The following is a 20,105-nucleotide window of genomic DNA, read 5'->3' as shown; positions in this document are numbered from 1 at the left end:
ACTATATTTTTGCAGCATGTTTGATAGTAGCACTCAGGCTTTATTGTTACATGGTACTCCTCAAGCTATTTTTCCTTCTTAAAGGCTAACTCAGATTATAAATATGACTCCATTATTCCTAATCCCACCATTAGCTAATTCATTTCAATTAACATTTCACAACCAGTGGAGAGTCCTAGCTAGCATTAACAGAAAAGGAGACAATACAACTGAAATGTTTTTTACCCTACAGGAGAGATTTCAACCCTTTTTCACAAGGAAACCTAGAGAATACTTCCAGTGTAGAGATAGGATCTCCTAAAAAACGTCAGGACAATCAGACTACTACACTTTGTTCTCTCTTGTGAACTTCTTTGAAATAGTTCATGGACCCAAGGCTGAAAACCACTGTGTTATAGTGACTGAGGTTCTTGGAAAGAGTTGCCCACAGACACATTGCTCTGCAGCTACGTACGGGCTGGGCAGTCACATTTCCCAGCTGCAGGAGAAATGCGAGGCAGCAGAAGTTGCTGGCACTGAACCGCTGGGTTAGCTTAGGCCACTCCGCGCCTTGCCCAGAGAGCAGAAGGACCCCGGGCTATGTGCCATCATGTCCTGCACCTGATCCGCACTCGGAGCTCTCCCTTCCTTTAGCTCTGACTTACAGCATATGTATTTCCCAGCTGAGGAAAGATTTTGTAATGTTTGCAACTAAGGTAAAATATTGCAAACTGTAGGACTGAAAGGTTGGCCATCCTCGTTGGAGGACATTTTTCTGGTATAGAAGACGTCTCAAGGCACTTAACATATTTTTCATTGGCTAGTCTGGGTCTGTCACTGGAGAGATGGTATTTTGATCCAGGCAATCAGAGACTATTTCAGACCTAAAAAAAACGCGTTTTGAAGGAAACAGGTTGCCACTTGGCAATAAATTAAAAGTCACTTGATATAAGTACCAACATACAATAATCCTGTCATATTAGGATGGCAAGAAAAAGAATATTTTCTGCTGATCAGACAGCAAAAATTTCTGTACTGAATGAAGCAGTAGCTGAGAATAACTAAGTGGTCTTTGAAACCTACCCCTCATTCAGAAATTGTCTCTGGGCATGTAAAATTATGGATACTGCTGTTCAAAAACATCTCATCTTGAGCAAATGCACATTAAAAGTGTAATGTGCATATGTAAAATCATGTAAAATGGAAGAAATATTTCAGTTTTCCCCCGTGTTTGGCTCACAAGAAGACATCTGATGTGAAAAGGGAACCCACATTGCCCCCTGCCACTTATTTAAGGTTACATTACCCAGACACCTATTAAAAATATCTCCTCGTATGCTTTACAGCTTAAATGCTTTAAACAAACAGAATTGTCCAAGTTCACATGCTTTCTGGCATTTAATATTTGTGTTTTAACTAGGACGCTACCTGGATCCCTTTCAAGCCTCTTTTTTTAAACTAACTGTTTTTGAGTACAGATTCACTCATGCTAGCACTATGCAGATGTGTTCAATCCCTTAGCACACTGCAAATTTATTTAAACAAAGTTCTAAAGGGAAGAAAAAAGGGGGAGGGCAGAATCCAACTGCCAGACCACTGTTGTTGTTTTTTTCTAATTATTATTATTACTACAAGGTAACTCCCCACCATGTGATCTGGAACCAAGCAAAATAAATCTAGTTAGATTATAAAAACCCACAAATGTCAATGTATTCGACAATTGTTCTGCCCATTTCTTATTTTTAGCTTAATATTTGACCCATGATTTTGATTGGGTTGAAAGGGGAAAAAACCCAACCCTATAAAACGGACTTTGCTGATTACAGGCATCCTTTGTTTTACAAAATATAGTACTGGCCATCATTAAAGGATATAACACAACTGGACTTTATTTTTCTTCCTCAGCTGCACGGGATTAAATCTTTGTAATGAAAATAGTTACAAACGTTTTACCAAATGATCAACTTTGGACATTTCATCTTAAAGATGGAATTCTTTGTTCCAAATAATACATTTAGAGATCTCTGCCAAGCATTTCAACTCTGTCATTTCAGACTCTAAGCTATTTAACACAGAACACGCACGTGTCTTTTAAATGCTAAGTCAGCTATGCGTCAAAGACAAATAACTCTGATTATTCAATCCATAACAATCAGCAAGTCAATAAGAAATCTCATTTGTATTCAGTAGTATGGCCATCGATGGGAAGGAGAAAAACAAATGTACACACAGAATCTTTCATAACTTCAAACATTTTAGGAATGAGTAAATCACACAACCTCTGGCCTGAAAACATATCAGTTTGCCCTAAAAGACAGCTTCCATTAGTAACTGTGAAGAATTAGTGAACTGAAGGCAATGAACATCTTAGCTTTTTGTCTTCTATCCTGAAGGTCAGGACAAAGAAGAAGAAAAAAATATCGGCATCACTAAGAGTTTTACCTGAGCATATTTATTTTAGACAAATATGCATTTAAAGGGAGCTGCCATATGAAAGTCAAAAATTCCACGGATTAACTGTTAACATTACGAAGACCATTATTCCCCAGCTGGGTATATAGTGCAATACCTCATGTAACCAAGATCTGAAACATAACGGGCATGTGGGCACTATCAAAATTTTGCTTAATCATGATAACAGAAACATCTACCCGACTAGTTATTCACTTGTTACAGCAGCAATATTACATCACATGGGCTAATTGTTGTATTCAGTTAACATGGGAGTTCCAGCTGTTAACTTTATATATAAGCAGCTTCTTGCACCCTAAATTTCAGCAGTGTCATAAAAATGGCAGATAATACAGCTGAAAACAACCATAAGAGAATGTTTATCTTACCCTCTACAGGGTATTATATGGCACAATCTCAAAATAAAGTTTGAATGCTCTAAGAATTAAGTTCTTTGGTTCAGTGTTTTAGGTTTTTAAAGATGCTGAGGAAATACAGCAGGTTGTCTGGTGTGTAGCAATAATTAGTATCTTAAAATAAACTGCCAGGACAACTAACTGGCTCAGGTCATACCTCATTAAAACAAAAACTCCTGTTTTATCAATGTCCAAGAGCCCAAAGAAATTATACAGTTCAAAAGCACTCTTGAAAGTGGTCTGTATTTAATTCAGGAAAAACAAATACATTTGCTACACTTCTTTTGTGTCATTTTATTTGGTTCTAGACAGAGCTGGACACACTGCCTAGTATTGTGCAGTTTCCATCTTAAGATCCCATTTTCAGTTTCACATAATTTTTTTTCAGATGTTAGGTTGAAGGTTGCCTATGTGAAGCGTCTGCTACACTTGATCTGAGCAAAAACACTTTTACTCTTCCTGCCGTGAGTGGTCATAAATATACTCCTCCATGTTACAGTTCAATATGAATTTTTAAATACAGGGCATTGTTTTTGGAAAGCATTACCTAGCTTTTGAATACTTGAGTTTGTGGCCTAACTGCTGTTCTTTTTAAATACAAAGGTTTGTGGGGGGGGTTGTATATAAATTCATAATGATTAAAATGTGGGTGAAACAGTTCAGTTGGCTCATGAACTAAGCTGCTGAACCAGACCCTTTTAGAAAGGCTGAGATATCAACGTGTGGTCTGGTAAGGCCTGCAAAGTGTCTTCATCCAACCTGCCACAGTGTTTCTTAGAGATCAGAACAGTTGTTTGGCCACCACACAATACCCAAATACTGAAAAGTCTCCCTCCAGTGGTTGTCCACTGCTCAGAGGCTGTTGGAGAAGAGCTAGAGCAGAGATCGGGCAGCTGTGACTGCTACTGCAATGAGAGGAAGACACCGTAAGCACATGAAAGCTCCAAAGCATACACACTTCCATACAGATTGCCAAGGAAATGCTGGGATACTGGATTATGTGAAACAACATACATAATACCAGCAATCCCCCAGAACTCAGCCAATTTAAGTCATTTCTAGATTAATGAAATGTATACTTGAATCATACAGATAACTTCAGTACCAAATTGCTTCCACAGAGATCCATCAAAGCCCTCCACAGCCCTTAAAAAACTTCTTCACCAAAAACCTGCACATTCCATATTTGGAAAAAAAACCCCAACACTACTTCTTATTATACTTTTCCTGTCTTGTTCTTCCCCATACGAAGAAGTAAAGCAAGCTTTATCCAGTAAGTAAGCCTCTCTATCATGCACTATTTACCTTCCAGAAGGACATGCACAGGAAACCTTCCTCGGGTGGTAAGCACCTTGCTTCCTGAACTGACATTTTCTATACATCTGCAAACACATGAAGGTGCAGTTCCAGTTAGCCTCTAAACTATGTCATATTTAGTGTAATGGCTCTGGATGATATGCATAGATATGGATGTTATGCTGGATGACATGCTTAACTTCTACAAAAAAATTAATACAATATATGCAATTGAGAATGAAAAATCTGACGGATTGAGACCAGTTATTGCACATACAGACAAAGATAAGGGCAAATTTTCAGAGTGATTCAACAGAATCCTCTTACTTTGGCCAGCGCAGATAGTTCATCATTTGGTTGAACCGTTGGCTGTTATTAACACCAACACCATCTGCAGATTCCTTCAGGGGAGCACACCGACAATAAGAGAGGTAGACAGGGGCAATGTCACACAAATTCAATTCTTCCACGTGCAAGATCACTATGTATTTCAGTTGGAAAAGAACTTCATGAGGCACTGATTTCACTAGAGAAAAGGGATTTTACCAGTTGTTAGCTACCATAAGCCAATAAAAAACAAAGTAAAAAGCTACAAAGCAACCTGTAGCTCTCATGCTGGTTAGCCAGCTGACTGGTCTTCACCTCAACTTGCTGACTTATATGAAAACTACCTGCTGCTTGGATGGCACGAAGATTTTTACACATGACACATTAGATACAAGTCAAGAAAAGACTTTCTTCCTAGCCAAGACCAGAACAGTTTAGAAGACTGGAACGATGAATGAAACTATTATAATATTTCCTTAAATCACACTTCATACTACCTGATTAAGGTTAATTAGTAAGAATTTACATTACTATCATTTGAATGTCATTATTACATTTAATATGCTCCACGAGTCCTGACTGAATAGTTACCTAAGTGACAGACATCAAACTGAAGATCCAGGAGGAAAAGAAGAAACATCACCCTCAAACTAAGGCTTGAAGTTTTCAAAGCCTTTCAAAGCCTTTCAGTTAATCCTAAGAAAGCCTTAACATTTTAATAGAAAATATTTTCCAGTTTATTAATGATTTTAAGTGACAAATAAACACTTTAGTGTAGATTAAAACCATGCCATAGTTAAAGGCACTTTCATAGCTCAACAAAATCTAATAATGGAGTTAACTTGCTTTGTCTTAACTAACGATCTAGACAAAAAAAAAAACACCCCAAAAAAACAACAACAACAAAAAACCCAGCACAGGTATTTGCTATGATATCTTTAGAAGACATACTTCAAATCCTCTTCTGCGGTTATGTAATGTACAATGACTTGTATTATCTTGAACATGGAAGAGCAACAAAAGTGTTTCCTCATATGCCAATTGTCTGAAAGTTAATATAGGAAGTGGATCAGTTTGCCGTTGAGTTTACTCTAACATTAACACACAATGAATAAATTACTGCTTGTTCCCTAAGGGTCAAGTAGCTTTTATTCATCACCATGTGCCAAAAAAAGAAAAAAAAAGAGCTACAGAAAAGACGCTACCCCCAAGAAACACAACAGAAGTCGTACCACCATCTCCTCGTCTAATAAGGCAAACAACATTTCAAAACGTAACTTGAAGAAAACTCTGTGATGTAACAGGAAGTAATGTTATTTAATAATATATATCACATTCTAAGTCAATACCAAAGCAAGGACCTACTTGAGTTTTGAAAGAGCAGCACTATGATGTTGCAAAAATGATTTACAAGAGAAGTAATAGCCAGGGGTTGCTATGGCCACTGATGTTACAGGACAGTTTTTAAAAGTGATTTTTTTTCCCTCCAGTTCAAAGACTAGTAAAGGCAATTTTACACATCTGCTCAAGGTCACACAAATTATTTTCCCAAATTAAAATTATTTTTAGGAGAGTTATCATTCTAACACCATCCAACCATGTAGCCATTTGGGAAGGAAGTTTGTTTTAACTAGCAACAATAATTTTAACATGGGAGAAAGCTAGTGGCTTTCTGTCTCTTCTGTTTTTGATCTGTAAGACATTCCAGTTACAAAAGGAAACAAACTAACATTTGTCAGTCTTAAAATATTTCTCACCTTTGTTATCTTACATTTTAAGTTCTGATGCTTTTCAAGGCAAACAGTGTCTTGCACCAGGCCATTTGGCCTGTAACACGCCGTGGTGAAAGAAAGCAGCACCTCTGCATCCAGTGTCACCTCTACCACCTCATTCAGCAGAGAAACTTCCAGCAATTAAACTGAATTCGGCTCTTTTCATTCAGACAACACATGCAGCCATATCTAACAAACTATATGCATTTACAAAACAGTAGAGAGCTGGTAAAGGAGCTCAAGCGTATCTTGTTGACTGTGACGGTGAGACAGCCAGATTCAACCAGCCCACCACATCCACCTCCTCTCTGCAGCCAATGCGAATAGTCGCTGGTGTGAAACGTGCAAACTGGACCTCCTCCTCAGGTGAGATGATTACAGAGTGAACAGTCTAACTGCAGACCATCCTAAAAATCATCATTTTCTTAAATAAAAACTAGCTGGCTGCCTCAATCCTCAGGCAAGAGACAAGGCTAATGACTGACTTCACCATGATGCCATTAAATCTCAAGACACCCTAAGGCATAGCAGTGCCCTATTTATTGGTCAAGAATTAAGGACATGCTTAATCATCATCATGGTGCACCAACCTTAATCGCTAAAAACTTAGTCCCTAAATAGCCCGCTCCTTCCTCCTAACTTTGGGTTTTGCATTCTCCCACTGAAAACTAAATGCAACTAAGTAATAATTTCCTCCAAAAAATGTGAAATCTTCTAAAACATGGTAACATGAAAACTTCGGAAGCTAAAACTGGTACATGCTATTAATCAGCACGCACACACATAAAAGACAGAATTATCATTTTACTGCATTGAAGAGACCATGCCATCCTTACTCAACATAGCATTAACCAACTCTTGCTATAATGACCCAAGAACCCGCTGCACTCCCAGAGTTCATACTTGCGTTCTTCATGAAGTACTGGATATCACTAGAGAAGTCTCAAATGAAGTTATTAAATGCCCTTTTCAGCCAAATAATGTAAATAACTGGGCTTACACAATAGCTCTACAAAGAGCCCTTTGGTACCATGGAAGTGCCATTAAACTACGGCACAGAGGCAAAAGTGAGTGAGAGGGGGACGGAGGGAACCTTTCAAAGCAGATCTGCTGCCAGAGGAACCATGTGCAAAATTCCCCCAGCAGGTCTGCAAAGCACCATCTCCCTCCACAAAAGCCACAACCACCCTTTCCTAGAATATCCTATTCGGCCATATACCTGCCGCACTTATTCTTTATTACGGTTGCTGCCAGCTGGAACAGGAGTCAGACTGGACAACCTGAAGTTTCCCTGATCATGCCAAGGCCCTTTTTAAAAGACTAATGTCATATTTATCAGTCTCATTCCTCTGATACCAAAACTGATTTAGGCAACGACTTATCCTGCGCAGTAAGTCATTCAGCCAATTATTTTTTGTCCCAGTAACTCATCACCATTAACTTTAACCATTTGTTTTAGAACTTATTGCTGCATGTAGTAGCACCACACAGGGGAGGCATAATTCTACACATTCTTCCTCTGCTTATTATCATCTCACTACCCTTAATGTGGATGAAAAATAGCTGGTTCAGGCATAATCCACCCGTAACATAATGGTGCTGAGAAGACAGAATCAAAAGCAAGAAACCCAAATGTTTTAAAGCAAAGGTAAAAAGAACTGACCACCTCCACAAATGGCTATGGAGTTCTTTGTTTTTAAAGCATGCTCTACACTCGTTACACAAAGCCAGTTCAGGGCCTCACCGCTAAAATCAAGTCATTTAGTAATGCAGACACTGTTTATCTGCCAGAGCGCCCTGAAGTCCAGGATGAAGACTAATTTATAAATCCACTTTGCATTCATAAATAAACTTTCTAAAGTGAGAAGAAAGTTTTCTTGAGGGTGAGACTGAAACTGGGGAACAAAATCCCAAAGGTCTATTATAATCCTCATTAATGGATCCTAAAGTGCAAGGCACAAACCTTGAATTTTGTCTTTGCCTATATGAACACATAACACCACATAATAAAAAAAATTCCAAACTGCTAAGAAAACACTGCACTCGATGGCCACAATTAATCCCCTGAGAAGAGGAAGAGTGAGAAAATGAACCATACACGACAGATGTTAGTCACATCACTAGGTACAATCCTGGCAGACATGCAAATATTGCAGTGATGAGAATGTACGTGCCTGTACTTTGAAATGGTATTCTTAAGCTCAGTACACCATTATAAATAGCAAAGGAGGAGCTGTACATGATTAAATATTCAGAAAGCCTAGTTCCTGCATAGAACGTAAATTTTAAGAAGTTTTCTGAGACTCATTTGGACTCTTGAGTCTCGCAGTGGACCAAAGCCAGACCATAATTATAATAATCGCTTCCAAGATTTCATTCGATTAATAGAGCCCCTAAAGAGAGGCACGTTATTAAAAGCCCTGTTCTTCTCAGGCCAGCAGCAGAGCAAGAAGAGGCGAAGGGCAGCACTGTAGCATCCCCTGCCTGGGAGGCTCGCGCATACCTGCGGCGAAGGTCCCCGCCAGCCCCGCGGTGGCCACACCAGCGAGAGCAAGTACGCCTGAACCTGCACCACGTCGCTCAGCCTCGTCGGGAAGGGGAAAGAAAAACCCCCGCTGCTCATGGCTTTTTTTCTTTTTTTTTTTTTGGAAAGCATGTGAGCAAAACGACAAAAAACTCGCAGCTCCGAGCGCGACCGCCGTGGGGCATCCCCCGGTCTTCCTCGCCGCCGATGCAGGTGCGCCGGGAAGAGCAACAGGGGCTGTTGGCAGCCGCCGGAGACGGTGGCGGGGCCCCGAAAGGAGGCACCGAGCCGGGCCGGGCTCTGCTCCCCCGAGCCGCGCACACGGAGCGCGGCGCCCGGCCCCCGCCCCGGCCCCGGCCCCAGCACCGGTACCGGTACCGCTGCGCTAGAGCCCTGCGGACTCGGCGCTGGCGAGGAGCGGGGGGGGGGGGACACACACAGACATTTTGGGTCCGTTCGTGCAGGAATGCGGAGCGGTCGCGCTCGGCGCGCTGCCGGCACCCAGCCGCCTCCCTCCCCGCTTCAAACTTCCTCTTCCCGAGCGGCCCCGGCGGCCCCCGCCGTCCCCCCGCCGCCAGCGGACATTTTGCGGCGAAGTTCAGACGAGCCGCCCGCCGCCCCCCGGCACCGTCCGCGGCCCGCGCCCCCCCCGCCCCCAGTCCCCCCCGGCCGTTAAACGGCCGCCCCGCGGCGGGAGGGCGCGGCGTTACCTCGGCCGGCGGCGCGCTTTGTGCCTCAGTCCATGCCGCCGCTCCCGCCTCGGCAGCGCGGGCACCGCGGCACCTCCGCGGGCGGGCGGGGACGGAGGGAGGGAGCGGGGCGGGCGGGGGCGGCGCACTATGTGGCAGGAAGGGACACCTGGGCTCCTCCTCCCCGCGCCCGCCCGCCCGCCGCCGCGGCTCACTATGTGGCAGCGCGCACCGAGCCGCCGCCGCCGCCGCCGCCCCTCCCCCACCAGCGCTCGGCCAAGTTTGCAGCCGCTGCGGCCGGGACCGCGACCGCGGAGGGGGCGGCGCCGCCGCGTGCTGCGCTCGCCCGGTGCCGCGGCGAGCGGGCGGGCGGGCAGGAGGCGGCGGCTCCGCAGCGGCGGAGGCGGGGGCCGGCGCGGCCCCGCCCCGCCCGCGTCTCCCCGCCGCCGCCTCCATTGTTGCCGCCCGCCCGCCCGCAGCGCCCCGGCCCGGCCCGGCCCCGCGGGACTCACGCGCTTCTGCTCCGCGGGCTCGCGCCCATCGCCGAGCGCGCACGGCGCCGCGGCCGCCGCCTCCCCCCGCCAGGCGCCTCCCCGCCGCCGCCACAGGCCGGGGGCGCCCCCGCGGGGCCGGGGCCGGGCCGGGCCGGGCAGCGCAGCGCAGCGCGCTCACCGCCGCTGCCCGCCGCGGCGCGTTGCCCCGGGGGCTCGGGCCCGATAAGTATATCTTTTAAAGCATGCCCGCGGCGTTGCGCCGCAGAGGTGAGAAAAGGGGGATAAAACCCCCCCCAAAACCCCAAAGAAGCGTGAGAGGAGGATGCGCGTGCGGGGGAAGGAGCGGCTTTGAGATGGGTTTCAAGAGCGCGAGGGGCCGCAAGACGGCAGACGGCTGCTCCAGATGGCTCGTGCTGCTCGGGGGAAGGAGCCGCATCGTCCGGGGGGGCGGGGGGGGGGGGCAGGAGCTGCCCTCGCCGAAAGAAAGATGCAGGGTGTGTGCGCACGCAAATGCAAATCTCGTTTTTGCCAGAGCTGCCCTTTCGTTCTTGCTGTGGCAGAGCTTGCTCAGCCGATGTCTCTCGGTAGCTGTTCTGCTTCGGAGCTGAAACCGTCTCTGTGCTGGTCTCCACCCGAAGTTACTGGTTTCTTGGTTTCAGGGCTTGTTTGCTTGCTTCTGAGCAGTTCTCACCGGCCTTTTGAAATTACAGAAGTGCTGGATGATACATATCCTTTATGTGCAAAAAAGTCTACATTTTAATTATACAGGTAATTATTTTTAAAACTCAGAGTTGTCTAAATTATGCTTTAAAGACTTAAAAGTTCCCTTTGAAATCAGCAATATTGCTTACAGGTGTAAAATTACTCACACGACAAGCTTTCTGTAGGGTCAGGGGTGAAACCCTTTTAATCCTGCATCCTGCCTCAGGGACTCTGACCATGGGGAAGCGTGAGCAGGGCTGGGGCGAGGGGAGGCTGCGGACGGCATGAGCCCAGGGCTCCCTTCTCATGGCATCGCCCAAGAGGCTCCAGCCCTGCTGCCACCACGTCAGGGGATGGGCGGCAGGTCCCTCTTAAAAAGCTGAGCAAGGCCCTTCGGGAGCTGGAGAGGTCCTAGGAGAAAGAAGTGCATGAGGCACCAAGCTTCCCAGCCATGGCTTTTGCGCAGGTACTTTATTTGTATAGAGAGAGGGTATATAACATGTTTTAACTTTGCAAAATAATATCCAGTGCTGCGAGGAACCAGTGCTATGGGAATCTATATGCTCTGGCCCATAATAATGGAGTTAGGTGGTACAGCCCTGTTATTTAATACAAGACAGCTGATAGCTGTGGGAAATTAAAGCTTACCTTGGGCACAGGAAGGATACAGGTGAGTGTGTTTACACACATCTACCTCCATGTGGAGTGTGCTATGAAGGTGGAAGTTATTGGCTTTCTTGTGCATATTTATTCAGTATAACACTCATGGGGTTAGTAGTGCTTTTTCTTGCATATTTATCCCCTCTTCTTTATTTTCCTTTAGAAGAAAATTAAAGCTGTATCATGTTTTGATAAACTTTCAACCTGAAAAAGCCAAGAAAAGACAAAGTTAATTGTGTTTATGAAAGTGAGGTGATATTGCAATGAAATCAGTGGTTCAGGGCTTATCTCAAATTCCATGCTCTGACCCAGATGCCTGTTTAGCCAGAGGACAGTGCTGACACAAGAGCAATTGGGCATGAACGCATGGCCACCTACAAATTTTGGCTGGAAATTAGAGGAGGGTTGTTGACCATTAGAGCAATTAGGTTCTGGAACAACCTTTTAGCAGGGGCGTTGGGAACGGAAAATCTCACTGCTTTTGAAATTAAGCTTATTAAAGTCATTATATGATGTATTGTCTGCAATAGCTGGGGATAGACTTGATGTCTCAGGAGGCCGATGAGAGTGCTAAAGTGCTGTGTGACATTGACTACCCACCTTCAAATCTGAATTTCAGAGGCACCCGTCACTTATCCCAGCGGAAGAGTTTCAGTTGTGTAAAGATGCCTTTGGTGCTTTATTGTAGGGTGAGTTTTCTTCCCCTAGGCATAAGGATAAGCTTTACAATTGCTTTAGTCCTAAAAAGATTATGGAGATGACAAATCTTCATGATTCAAGCCATAAATGGATTACAAGCAGGATCAAGAAGAAACTTTCCTGCATGGGACAGACTTTCTCCATCACTTATGGAGGTTTTGTTCCTTCTTTTGAAATCACGGCAGGGGCTGCTGAAGGCTCGCTGGCCTCGGCCTCTTCTTGTCAGGCAAGTCTCCGTGCTGCTGATCGTGTGGATGGCGCGGTGGATGGAGATGCTTCTGCCTGTGCTGTCTGCCCGCGGGCTGCTGGGGTGGCTGGGTGCCACGGCGTAAAACCTGCTTTTGCGGAGCTGGTGTAGGAGAGGTAACGTCTAGGCGAGGGAGGGCAGATAATAGTGAGGACTGTTCCTTTGGGTCAGGCTGCAGCTCGGTGTTTAAAGAAAGCCTTGACAAGCGAAACCAAACTCATAGTAAGCTGCCAAAGCATCGCATTTTTGGAGGATCAAAGTGGGTGCTCTCTTACTCTCTTTGGGCTTAACTCTGTTTCTCCCTGTTCGCAGGGTCAGTGAAACTCTTTCTCAATACACTTCCTGCGTTCAGCTAAATACAACAAAAAATCTGCATAACAGGTGAAGCATTTGCTTTTGTGAGGACCCGATTCCGCAGAAATACTTTGCCGCTTTCCCTGGAGCTGCAGCCTTTTCACCCTCTGTAAAGCCATGTGTCTAATCAGTGGACCTAGCCGAGCTACTCATTAGAAACTTGGCCAAACCACAAACATTTGTTTCCTTGCTTTATGCCAAACTCCGAGAAAGGAGGAGGGAGTGGCATGGAGCTCATGTTAATGAGTTCTTCGTTCCCCACAGAGAGATAATCAGAGCACTGCTCAGAGATTCATCAACATTTTTTATTAGCACTTTAATGACCTACATGTTTTTTTTTTTAAGGAGTTACTTCAGCTAAGAGCTAGATAATTCCTCATGCAGCTGTGGTTTAGGAGGCAGCTCTGGGGACATGCATGCCAAATTACTTTAGCTCTAGTTTAAAAAAAAAAAAAAAAAAAAAAAGGACATACTATAAGGCTTCCTGGGTGCCTCTTTTCTCAATCAAGGGCATTATGTCCTCAGTCCATCTCTTCTGGGTTGCGTGGGGGTTTTTGCTTTCTTTTGCAATCATTGCAGCTTTGAGAGCTGTATGGCAAAAATGCCAAGCACTAACGGCACTGTATGTTCTCCATGTGCAAAGGACCTTAACAGCCCCCCGAGCCGCTGGCGGCACCTCCGACGGCCACAGCGAGGCAGGCTCCTTCGGGGGCCAGGAAAGGTGTTTCCAGGGGCGAGCGCTGAACCGCTACAGACCACTTCAGCTTCTCTTAGACAGGTGAGCTCACGTTTTCTAAATGCTGGGACCTGGACGCTTTTCTCCACTGCTCCAGGGTGAAGCCCTAGTCAAGGTGCCTGCTGAGGCCCCTTGCACGTGGCAGGAGACCTTGTTACAGCGATCGGTTCATTGCCACGGGAGCAGTGGCTGGAGACTGCTCTCGTGGAGGAGGCTGCTCAGAAATTAGACCAAGTTCAGTATTTGCAGCTTCTTTCTTGAGAAAGTTTCACAATAAGACCGTTACTATTCAGCTCTCCTGCTTCCCAGCACGCTGGCAGAGTTCAGGGCTTTGCTTTTTCTTTTATGAAATCCCAAACAGTTTGAGGCCTCCATATTTGAAGAAATGTCCCTCTTCCCGTAACAAACGCCATGGTGGAAGTCAATAAAGGCAGCTGCTCTGGAGTCCCTTTGGTTGGAAAGAGAGAGAGCTGCTGGCTTTATGCTGTCACTTAGGAGGGCCCTTGGCTGGAAATGGCAGCACAATTTCTTCCCATGCCGCCCCCGCTCCCCTGTGGCCACATTTCCTTCTGGTCTTCTGGAGAGATCTGTGAGAATATATGCATTAGAGGCAGGGAGCTAGTCAAATACTGCAGGATAATTGGGGGCTATAGGAGTGTTATAAAGGAATACTATTTACTTTTTCCTGAATCGAACCCTGAGTGTTTCCTGTCAGACTTTAATACAATGGAACACAAATGTACAGTTCGTTACGTTCACATTTCCTCCAAAGCGGAGTCTCTTTCCTTCAACCCCAGAGGACAGGAAAGGATGCTTTCTGCCCCCACTAGAGCCTGTCAACTGCCTTTGACTCATTTGAAATGGGATTTGAAATAGTCAGCATTCATTGTAGGTTGCTTCACTTCTAATATATGCTGCCTTAGGGTCGGAGAGGTGTAAATGTGGAGGAATCCCTTTGAAATCAAGGAGAACTTCACTGGCGTAACATCAGCATGGATGGAAGGAAAATGAAGTCTGTGAGGAGTAAAATGCTGATGCTGGGGCTGGTGGGGTGGGGAATAAAGATTCGCAACACTAGTCCAGAAAAATAGTAGCTCGTATCATATTAAAAAAACATAGTTCTCATTTCCTCCTTATCCCTTCAGGTCAGGAAAGAACATCCTGCTCTTCTAATATGAGCAAAATACAAGTTATTTTTGGAAAAAAAATCACTTTCAGAGAACATTTTTAAAAAGACATGTCTAATCTATAATTCTGATGATGCATTTGGAGCACAGTACATCCTTTTGCGGCAAGAAATCCACGGTTATCAGCTCAGCATCATCTGAACTCAGGCAAAAGGTTTACATTGGTTCAACAAAAAATCAAGAATTCTTTGTTAGCGTGTTAGCTGCGACTTGAAGCTAAACCACCACCCTTATCTGGGTGTGCTGTCGCCAGACCCGCACCGGCTGGGAAGTCCGTTGTAGCTGCGTTTGTACGCCGGTGCGGGGAGAGGAGCAGGGAAGTAGCATAGCGTAAGGTCACGGGCTGCATGGGGGAATGTGTGTGGATTCAGGCCTCGCAACCATCTCTGCTTGTACTGGACTCTGGCGTAAGCTTCCCCTTTCTTCATTATCTCAAGACAAATTGGACCCAAGACGAAGCTGGAGCCACCCTCTGTCCTCGGCGGTGATGAGCCTCTCCGCGTTGTACTCGTTGTTCTAACTGGATCCGCAAGGGAACGTGTGGTGTAATCTCCTCCTGGACAGGAGTTCTGAAGCTGAGAGCATAAGGTCAAATTCAGGACCCTTTGGCAAACCATTACTTTTCATGTGTGATGAATCACACGGTACGACAGCACAGACATGAAATCAGCCTCAAATTTGTTAATATGCATAAAAAATAGTAATTCAGAAATAATGTTTGATTTCTGATTCCATATCAGTAACTGATACTCCCGATGCCCCCCTTTTGAAGCAAATAAGATTCAAGACCATATGCTAGCATGATCTCTAACAAGGATAAACAAATTGTAGCGAGGTTAATCATTTACCATTTGAAGATTAACACGCTGCCAATGTACTACAAAAAGAGTTCCACTTTCCCTTTAAATATCATTCTTCACACGTAAGATTTTAGCTCGTCTCAATGTCAAGGGCCCCAAATACCTAAGCAGACTCTTGGGAATGACCTCATATGTATTTTCTGAGTATATTCCCAGCGTTTGGATGGCCTCCTTTCAGCTGATTGAAAGCCAAGGGTGCAGGAGCTGGGTCCCCCTGCGCGGGAGGCTGCGAGATTTGCCGGCAGGATTCCCCCAAGCGCAGGACGGGTCAACAGGCTGGACGCTGAGCTCTGGCTCTGCCGAGAGCGTCAGCGCGCGCTCGGTATAATGTAGCTTTTGTCGCTGCAGTCACTGAGAGCAGGCTCAAAAAATCCATCCAAAGATATTCCTATGAAGTCAGTGGATTACTCATATACTTAAAGCACTGATTTCCCTGGCGGGACAAATTGTGGTCAGTGCTTTCCATAGTAAAGGACATCAGCTTGCTTCTGCTGACTGTTTCATTTTGTTCTCAGCCAGGAAGCAGAGAAGGACAGCGTTGCCCGATGGTCAGGTCTGTGCAAACAGACTGTGGAAACTCAAAACAAAACAAATCAATCACAGAGGTATGTGCATAGTGTGCGAGAGAAAACTCTTTGCCTGTCTTTGCCCAGCAAATCCAGGCCATTTTTCAGAACGTTTTAACCAGCTCTAAGTTTGTCTCTTTTCATACTGTTGATGTACCATAAATTGCCAAGTCAGTGGTTTTAACCGGGGGTATCTGAACTCTCTTGGACTCCAGTGGGGAAAGAAATGAATCTGCACAGCAGACTTCAGTGTTACAGCTGTTTCACTAAGGGAGATAAGGAAAGTGTGGAGGAGGGAAAACACAAATCCTCTTTAACAGCAATAATATGTAATTTTATGTGGGACTGCTTATATACTACAAAACAACACACAGATTGACAAAAGTTCTAAAAATGTTGAAGTGTTACATGGCAGAAGAGGAAGCTCAGACTACTGTGCAAAAAACAGGCCTTGGGTTGTCTGAAAAGAGATGGTGAAAACAAAGCAAACGTCAACACAGTTGCCTAGAGTTCAGCAGGGTGGGAGATGCGTTAGTACAAATTAAGTATCTGGCCCCCTGTAGTTCTGCAAATGATCAGAAAAGACATTAATGTCATTAGTAAAAACAAAAAACATGCCTATACTTATTTGTAATAAGGTCTGGCTAATGTATAATTAGCTTGTTTCACAAGAAGTCTTTTACAGTCTCGGAGAATAGTCTCTTTGCCATGCTAAAGTTCACAGGAAAATTCCCATTGTTTCAATGTAGCTACAAATTCCCCATCAGTTTCTACACCCTAACATGAACTGACATTAACATATGCAACACATCATATAAATCCATGTGAACTATATATATACACATAGACACACATTAGTTTTGTTTGATTATTTATTTTACGGGGTAGTCTTTGATCAAAAATGTTTGTTTCCCAAGAGGCAATAACACTGTTCTGCCAAGCAGGACAGTGAGTTATGTTGTGGATTTGTGGTATGTACACACAGGATTACCCTTTAGATGTCTTGAACACATCCAGTTGTGCATGCTTGATTGAGCCAGTTCCCTGTCTTTCTACTGGGACACTTCTCAACATTTGAGCATGGCTTTAATGAGTTATTTAAACAAGTGCCTAACTATGGATATACACAGCCCAAGCGAGATCCACTGGAATGGGACATGTCCTTGTTCACCTGCTGGACTGAGCTCTTGATTTAGATCCCAGTGTCAAACATATGATGCAGGGTGACACCAAATGGCATTGTACAAGACTGCAATTTGAGATGCCACTCCTCAAAGTTGGAGAGTCTTTAGTCTTTGGTATAGGTCTTGGATGGTGAAGGATAGGACAATGGCATGCAACTGTTCAGCTGACATTAAAGCAGATGGGAATCGTGGTGTTGGAGTTGGCCCTTTGTCAAACCAAACTACAATGACAGATCCAGCATCCTGTCTGACTTTCAGATATGAAATCAGCTCCAGACTTTGCAGCCCTTCTCCTTTTTCTACAATCTGTGGGCTTTTCAAAGCTGTTGAACATTTACATGAGAACCGGCTGTTTCACTTCCCTTTACAACACCAGAGGTGTAAAGAGGCCAGCATGTAGCCAAGAAAAGGGGCCTTGACTCAGCTGGGAATTTCTGAGCGTCTGATGGATACCCTTACCTGGCACGTATGCCTCCAGCCGCCGGGGCCCTGGGGTGGCATTGCTGCCGCTCACAGCAAACCCTCAGGGAAACGTCTCACTTACATTGCCTCTGAGTTAGGCTCTGAAATTCAGATCAGTGTCAGCATGCTACTCCTGATTTACCAAACCTGTAACTCAGAACTTGCCACTCTGCTGTGCGGACAGAGACTTGGGATGGCAACAGGCTGGGGCTGCAGAAGTGATTCCTCCCCGTCTGATGCATGAACAATACAGTCCCTTCACTTGGGACGTTGTTATCAGTGATTCAAAACAAGATAGCAAAAATACTTTCCATGTTGTGTAACTAGTTTCCTAGCAAAGAGATCCAGCTGCAGATATGATACTCACTCTCTGGTGCTTTCAAGGATTATCAGTGTAATTTTGAATGCTAATAACCTTGAGTGTTAAAAAAAGGGATAGATATAATAAACTGGGACTGTATTTCATCTCTGCTACAAACTCTGTGTATGAACATGGGCAGGTCTTTGGTAAGAAACATTTCCACTGAATTTGCATCGCCACATATGAGAGTCCAAGTTTTCAGAAGTACTGAAGTACTTAGTTTGTCTTTCAAATCCTAATGCAGCAGGTGATGCCGTAATTCATGACCTGTCTTCCACTTGTGTGTTCGTTTTCCCAACCCTGGACTGAAGTGCCGTGAGCCACTGATTTCTCTAATGCTATCTGACACTTTATACTTCTGTTTCGAAGTTCCCCGTCGGTCAGGCAATACCAGCTAGCTATATTTTCAGAGCCATCTTATTTTGTGTGGAACTTTCATTTCTATCAATCCAGGTCAATCTGTTGATTCAAGACTAACGAACTACTGTGAATGCTCTGCTTTATCAGAGGAAATAGTTGGAGGCTGATGTCTCGGTCCCTAACAAGTCTTTGCGAGGATATTAACATGTCTTGCCAAGACCTAGTAATTCCCTCGCAGCCAATGCAACATTCCTCAGAGGCCATAAGGAAAGACTGGAAAAGGGGATCATGTGGTGCAGTCCAAGTTGAATTAGCTACTACGGAGAAACACGCTGAGCATTTGACTTCTTTTCAGAGGCAGATATAATGTAACAAAATCCCCCAAGTTTTGGTGGATCCATTAGAAACATCTAGTTTCAAAATGTCTCATATAAGAAAGAGAGGAAAATACTTTCAGAAAGGAAATAAAAACTGCCCATACAATTTGGTATTTTTAGCAGAATAACCAGACATGATGACTAATGAGGTTAAAAGAAAGGAATCAGGGAAGAGAATATTGTACAGCTATTACCAGATTTTGTTTACCTGCTCCAGAGTCCTCTGGGAAAAGTGTCAGGAGTAAAAACCCAGAAAAATGCTAAATATGATCACTTATATAACTGATTACCCAAAATACTGTCCTTCTGGGAGTTGCCTACAGTAGGTTAAAGCTGACTTTTAAAAATTAGCAGCAGGTTTTCAATTATTACATTTGAGAATGCCAGAGTAGGCAAGATAAAGGGATTATAAGAAGATGGTGTAGTCATGATGGCCCTTTTAAGACATATTTTTTATTCAGTAATAGGATGAGCTCTTGAACTGGTACTCTTGCAAGCATTCAAGGTATCTACAGTGAAGGGCAGCACACAGCTGCCCCGAACAGGCTCCGGGGCTGTGCCGGGTGGCTCGGGGGAGCCATGGGAGGGAGCCGGGCCGGCTCCTGGGCCTTTCCAGGTGTGTTAGCCTGGCTGTGCCCAGGCTAAACGCTCTGTGGCTTTTTGGCTGTGGAAGCAGCCTGCTGTGGGCCACTTCGGGTGCGTCTGTACCACACACCGTTGCTAGGCTATTTCTGCAGCCTGGAGGGCAATGGGAATTCTACCGCGAGCTTCAGTGAAACTTGGCCAGCGCTGAGTGCTTTGCATGTCCTCTGCTAAGTATCTCTGCTTGCCCACTCGTTGTTCTGACAGTTGTCTCATTTATTCACTTTTTACATCAAAATCCATTCCTTTAAAGCTTACGCTAAGCTTTAAGCTTCAGCATGTGGTAACAGAATTAATCATTCTGGAAATAACTCTGTCTACTCTGCTATCAGTAGCTATCTTGATGGCACACTGTCCAAGCCCCGTGTTACTTCCCTGCTCTCTGGCGCTGGCTCTTGGGAGACTAAAGGGATGCACGGTGGGGAGAGGGGTAGGAGGCTGAAGAAAGCAGGGGGGGCCCTTTGGTTGTGCCCCGTGTTTCAGAGCATGTGCCAAGGTGCACTTAGCTGCAGTGCAATTCAGCCGTGGTTACCTCTGGGGGGGGGTGAGCTCCCCCTATGCATCCCATCTGTCCTGGAGAAGACATCACACGGCAGACGTTGGGTGGTAAAGATGGCCCAGAAACCCTCCTAGAAGGGTCCTACTGTCACAGGCATCAGGGGCAGATGGGATCTGCAGCTCGGAGAGCCAGGTCTTGGAAATGCTCTGGGATCCTGCAGACCAAGTAAGTGTTTGTGTAGCTGCGTGTCCTGCCCATATG

The 20,105-nt window shown here is 45.0% G+C and overlaps 1 protein-coding gene and 1 long non-coding RNA gene across 5 annotated transcripts in view; one reads left to right on the top strand and one right to left on the bottom strand.

Moving 5' to 3' along the window:
* ADD3 (adducin 3) overlaps positions 1-9,556 on the bottom strand; it is a 110,572-nt gene extending 101,016 nt beyond the window's left edge. For 2 of the 3 annotated variants that reach the window (XM_067300220.1, XM_067300221.1), the window contains exon 1: positions 9,476-9,493. The gene's annotated coding sequence lies outside the window, so the exon portion shown is untranslated. Of the gene's footprint in view, positions 1-9,475 lie in introns of all 3 variants that reach the window. The other variant, XM_067300224.1, reaches the window with a different exon arrangement.
* A 1,071-nt stretch (positions 9,557-10,627) lies between these two features.
* LOC136992424 (uncharacterized) lies at positions 10,628-15,430 on the top strand. 2 transcript variants are annotated; one of them, XR_010884659.1, is made up of 4 exons: positions 10,628-10,716; positions 12,195-12,372; positions 13,254-13,388; positions 14,971-15,430. It is a non-coding gene; the product is annotated as an uncharacterized lncRNA (long non-coding RNA). The 2 variants fall into 2 exon arrangements; XR_010884658.1 differs by lacking the exon at positions 10,628-10,716 and having other exon boundaries at positions 11,868-12,372.
* The last annotated feature ends 4,675 nt before the right edge of the window (positions 15,431-20,105 follow it).

Source organism: Apteryx mantelli, chromosome 7, assembly GCF_036417845.1.
Source record: "Apteryx mantelli isolate bAptMan1 chromosome 7, bAptMan1.hap1, whole genome shotgun sequence".
Taxonomy (NCBI): Eukaryota; Metazoa; Chordata; class Aves; order Apterygiformes; family Apterygidae; genus Apteryx; species Apteryx mantelli.
Note: the sequence above shows the minus strand (reverse complement) of the source record. Positions and strands in the feature narration are given on the sequence as shown.